This window comes from Galeopterus variegatus, unplaced genomic scaffold (genome assembly GCF_000696425.1).
Source record: "Galeopterus variegatus unplaced genomic scaffold, G_variegatus-3.0.2 Scaffold14158, whole genome shotgun sequence".
Classification (NCBI taxonomy): domain Eukaryota; kingdom Metazoa; phylum Chordata; class Mammalia; order Dermoptera; family Cynocephalidae; genus Galeopterus; species Galeopterus variegatus.
In genome coordinates this window covers 1,369-7,227 of record NW_007740269.1, presented here as the reverse complement: position 1 = coordinate 7,227, position 5,859 = coordinate 1,369, and the positions used below count along the sequence as shown (strand labels likewise).

The 5,859-nt window shown below is 42.3% G+C and overlaps 1 long non-coding RNA gene and 1 pseudogene across 1 annotated transcript in view; one reads left to right on the top strand and one right to left on the bottom strand.

Moving 5' to 3' along the window:
- The window catches only part of LOC103581873, a 29,702-nt gene extending 23,849 nt beyond the window's left edge, over positions 1-5,853 (bottom strand). The window contains exon 1 of the long non-coding RNA XR_549698.1: positions 5,601-5,853. This is a non-coding gene — a long non-coding RNA (uncharacterized LOC103581873). The remainder of the gene's footprint in view (positions 1-5,600) is intronic.
- On the top strand, positions 4,743-5,403 carry LOC103581872 (annotated as a pseudogene).
- Positions 5,854-5,859: the final 6 nt, after the last annotated feature.

Sequence of the window (5,859 nt, the reverse complement as noted above, 5' to 3'; positions counted from 1 at the left end):
CAGCTTCCAGCTTCTTCTTGTTCTTCCCCACTTTACATCTGTCTTTCTTTCCCAAATGTCTGTCCTCTGGACTTCAAATTGAAGCATCAGGCACGAAGACATAGCACTATAGAGACCGCATAGCCAGCTCCCACACTGCATGAACTCAAATGCCTGTAACAAATTCCTTCAATAAGTAATACACACATTCATATATTTTTTTCTTTACCCACCCTAGTGGTTCTATTTTTCTGACTGAACTTTTAACTATGAGATCCTGAAAAAAATTACAATTAAAATTCGACAAATGTTTACTTAATGACTACTCAATGATAAACACCTGTGCAGCAGACCAGACATTTAACTGCACAGCCCCAATTTCCTCATTATTTAATTCTAGCTACTGCACAGCGGAGTTGGAGCACTCATAGTACACTGAGCTAAACACTAGAAAAGCAATAAGCTACAAATGTGCTTGCCTTTTACCCAATAATCTCACTATCTTAATGCTATACCTGCACAAATATAAACCAATATATGCACAAGACTATTCACTGCAGCGATATTTATAACAGCAACAGAACATAAACAACTGAAATGTTCATCTTTAGGATAACAACTGGCAAGCACAAAAGAAGAATGCAGAGCTTCTATGAAGTGATGTCCAGAATTCATTAAGAACACGCAAGACAGTGTGCACAGAATACTATATCTTTGTGTAACAAAGGGGAATAAAAGACTATACATGCGCTTATATTTCCAAAAATGAAATACCAAAAGAATAAATCAGAAACTAATATACCTGGGGCAGGACAGGAACTACTGGAGGGACTGAAGGAAGTGACACTGTGAACACAACTTTTTTTTTTTTTTTTTTTACTTTTTGTCTCTTTTTTCGTGTCCGGCAATGGATCACAACCCTCAGTGTTGCGCCCGGACCGGACCGGACCGGCAACGGGATCGCAGCCCTCGGTGTTGCACCCGCACCACGCTCAGCCAGTGCCCTCGGTGTTGCACCCACACCACGCTCAGCCAGTGAGCGGGAACCGGTCTGTATGTGGGATCTGAACCCTTGGCGGGAGCGCCNTCGGTCTGTATGTGGGATCTGAACCCTTGGCGGGAGCGCCTCCGTGCTCCCAAGCGGCGCACTGTAGCAGTGCACCACCGGGCCGGCCCTGAACACAACTTTTTATACAGTTCTGATTCGTGAGCTATATAAATAAGTGTTCACATAAATATTTTATATGTTGATAAAATACATTACAAATCCTTGTTAGGGTAGTGATCAGAAAAAAACATACATTAAATAAAACATTAAAGCTATCTTTAAAAGTTAAGGATTTCATGCAAATAAACCAATTATCAAAGTGCTAACTTAATCAGAGAGAAAATATTTTCAAATGGCTTTATAAGTCAGAATGTCAACTGTTCATACTTATGTGGATATTTTAAGTATAAAAAGAGTTGTAACCAAATATAAGTCTCCCGTGGCTTTATAAGTAGTGTTATTTTCAAACTACTACATTTAGATTATAGGATAAAGAAATTATATTAATGTTGCTAAAAATACACACTTTCAATGTTAGAGGAAAAAAAGGATAAACTCAAAGTAAAAACCTTATGATGTTAAGTCTGAGTTGGAGACATCAATACAAAATCAAAATTTATATACTTCCCAAGTCTGTCCAATGAAAGCAAGGACACCCTAGTAGCAAAAAGGACATACAGCACCCAGATTTTGGTATCTGAATTCCACTCCCCAATGAAAGAATCTGAAAGAAATGGCCCATAGGTATCTGGCAAGAAAAGCACAAAGTGAAAAACTCAAACTTCTTGTGTCAGAAAGCAAGAACCTCTTCAGAGACTAATACATCACATCAAAAGAAAGAGAACTGGCTTGAAAGGACCTCCACATATCCAGGTTGTGACAAACTGAGGAAATAGAATGGCTATTTGATTAAAACATACTGGATACATAAAAATCCATGGGTCTACAGTGATTCTCAAAAGAGAGAAAGCAAAAAGAGGTAACTCAATTCACACCCCAGCCCCTCCAAAACCGTGTAAAGAGGAAAAAGGACGTTCTTTCCTCTATCACCTGTATTAGAACCCAGCTCAGGCTAGTAACAGCAATTCAGATATGTTATGACACGATTAGTTACATCATTTGCAGATAGGTCCAAACATTAAACCTACTTAAACTACAACCTAAAATATCTCCAATGGTATCAAAATTCATTTACTCTCAAAATTTGGATAATATCCATGTTGAATGGATCCCTCCTCCACAAAGCAGCACATAAATATTTAATATAACATTTAACATTTTGAGTCCAGACCAATTCCTCCTGCCTCAAATGACCATCCATTTCTCTACTTGGCCAGACTCTGAAGATTAGGATCCTAAATGGGCACAGTCCTCTAACCCACCACTCATACTGTTTTACAACATGGGTCTAATCCTGTCCCTGCCTTTCAATAGTTTCTCCCTCCCTATAGAATAAACATCAAACACTTTAATGTGACATGTAGAATTTAAAACCAGGCCCCAAATTCATCCCTAGACAGATCAGCCATATGAAAGTGCAGGTGGTGCTAGCAGTGGGAACATCACCATCAATATCAACTGGCCACAAAAATAATAATAAAAAAATATATATATCAACTGGCCACTTACTATATGCCAGGAGCCCTATTAATCACTTTATCTCATTGAAGCTTACACCTGAGGACGTACGTGTTCTCACCCCGTATCACAGAGGAACACACTCACACAGGAAGAGTAAAAGACAACAGTGTTTCTCTTTTGGCTGGGATTCAAATCTCGTACACCTCTTCAGCTGTCTTTTTACTCTTCCATTCCTGCTGTCCTCTCCACCTGGACTTCTTTCCTACTCTAAAATTCTGGACCCTCCTACAGCATCACCTTCTCTTCCCAGATACCCTTCAGAACAGAATTCCCTCATTATATGCATGTGTATCTTCCTTATCAGACTAAAAGGTGTTAAGGATACATCTTTATATATTATTTAAGTCTTATTTAACTTGTTCTAGAAAGGACTTAAGGCAATTTTAAGGACATAAAATAGACCCAGTCAAAATTTAATTTTAAATTAAATTGGATTGAATACTGAGTCACAACTAAGCAAACCGTTTACTCCAACATAAAAAAATAAATAAATCATGCTAATAACTACAGCAAAGTTCTAAAGTAGAAAGAAAGGGGAAGGAAATCAACATCTATTGGCACCAGCTGCTGTATTTCAGGAACTGTACTGGCAACTCTACAGATTACAATTTCATTTAATTCTCAAAACGGCGTTATAGGATAGGTTTAACCCCAATTTACAACTAAGGAACTGAATGCTTAAAAAAGCCATGTGGATTTTACATAAATCAGCAATGTGGCTTTGGGCCAGGAAGGAGTGGAGCTCCACTTCAACCCAGATTGTCCCTACCTGAAAAGGTCATGCTAACTCCACATCTAACTCCACAGTCCCCATTCTTTTCTCAATACCATCTCTAACAAATTGAACAAAATGCTTGGACAAAATAGTTGATTCTCTTCTTCTAATTTCTTTTCATCCAAGGAAAAGGAAAACACATTTAATTAAGCATTTAACAAATATAAACAAGCACTTACATTTAAATGCTCTTCCTCAATTTATTAAGATTCTGCTAACAGCTAACCCAAAAGAAGTGCCCAAAGGTATTATTTTCAACTTCTTCTTTTTTTTTTGTCTTTTTTTTTTTCGTGTCCGGCAATGGACCGCAACCCTCAGTGTTGCGCCCGTACCAGACCAGGACCGGCAACGGGATCACAACCCTCGGCGCTGCGCCCGCCCCTCGCTCAGCCAGTGAGCGGGAACCAGTCTGTATGTGGGATCCGAACCCTCTGCGGGAGCACCGCCAAGCTCCCAAGCGGCACACTGTAGCAGTGCGCCACCGGACTGGCCCTATTATTTTCAACTTCTAAACAATTCACATGATTAGCTCTTCAGAAACAGTAGTAACCATTTTTTCCCACATATTTCTAACATTCTAGGGAAAAAGTGCTAACAATTAGGGAGTGCAGCCAATAAACTTGTAAAACTATATGTGCAAATAGGTGAGTCACTGGGAAGTGAAAACACTTGAATTAAATCTCTTCTATAAGACTTCAACTTAATAACCCTCATATCTTATCAGCACAGTAAGAACCAAATTTGAGTAATACCCACAAAATGCACAGACACACACAAACCACATCAACATCCGGACCTCTGAATTCACAAAAGAGAGGCACCATCATCTAAGATAATACACCCTGTAAGGACACTAATGACTGAAGACACCCTAGAAGGACACCAATGACCAACAGTTCACAATGGCTGTCCCGGGGAACATCCACTGTTTCCTGGCTTTCACGGGTATTCATAGAGATCGCACCAAAAACAAAATAAAAAGGGTTCTATGACTAAATCCTCCAACGTGGAAATGTGAATTGTGACCCTAAGGGTAGAAGGAAAGGACATAGCATTGTTCCCCAAACTTATTTGACCAAAGAACCATTTTTTTTCCTTGTAGCATCTCTTAGAACTAGTATCACAAAGAATGCCGTCTTAAGCAACACTGCTTCAGATATTCCAAAATTAAGTTACTGATATCCTACATACTGTTATTTTGTTCTGAATTGGTCATTACAGGTACTATCAAAAATAGTACAGGTGACTACTCAGACCAAGAATTTCTCTGGTCTCCCTCGCAGCTCTTTCAACTTCACCATGGCCCCTGCTGGTCTGCAAATCCTGAGAATCATCCTGATGCTGCTGGGCTGGGTGAAAGCACTGGTATCCTGCACCCTGCCCATGTGGAATGTGACTGCCTTCATCGGCAACAGCGTCGTGATGGCCCAGGTGGTGTGGGAGGGCCTATGGATGTCCTGTATGGTGCAGAGCACCGGCCAGATGCAGTGCAAGGTGTACGATTCTCTGCTAGCCCTGCCCCAGGACCTGCAGGCTGTGCACTCCCTTTGTGTCATCACCCTCCTTGTGGCCCTACTCGGCCTGCTGGTCTACCTTGCTGGAGCCAAGTGTACCACTTGTGAGGAGAACAAGGATTCCAAGGCCCGCCTGGTGCTCACCTCTGGGATGGGATCATCTCCATCATCTCAGGGGTCCTGACCCTGATCCCTGTCTGCTGAACTGCCAATGCCATCATCCAGGACTTCTACAACCCCCTGGTGGCAGAGGCTCAAAAGCCGGAGCTGGGGGCCTCCCTCTACCTGGGCTGGGTGGCCTTGGGCCTTTTGCTGCTGGGATGGGGGCTGCTGTGCTGCTCTTGTCCTTCTGGGGGTTCCCGAGGCTCCAGCAATTACATGGCCTGCTACTCAGAGACTGTCCTGCATACTACCTCTCCGGATACCCCACCAAGAATTACGTCTGATGCCAGTGGGGGGGGGGGACCCAATGGCAATAGAGCCCTTGCCCCAGAGCTGGAGCCATCAAGAGGTGATGTGTGATCACTTTGGGGTTGGTTTTTAACTTTTCTTTTTCCTCTTTTTATCTCTGACAGGTATTTTAAAAATCCATTTGATAACTGAACCAGACTCCCACCTGGGCTCTGCTGTTGGCATTTCTCACCTTTGGATGATGTAGTCAAAGAGGTGGTGCTTTGAGTTTCTGGATCTTTCTCCAGAGGATGTTCCTAGACATCGCCATCTTGGAAACCAACCTGGAGCTGTGGAACCGGTATGAAGGCTTGTTGTTCTGACAGCAAGATGGCCTGGCCCCAGGAGTTCCTGCAGCTGCTGGGGGCTGCGCTTCCCTGGACTTGCGGGGACAGCTGCCCCTTCCCAGTCAGGACTTTGGAATCACCAGGGGCTCCTGAGCTTCTCTTCTC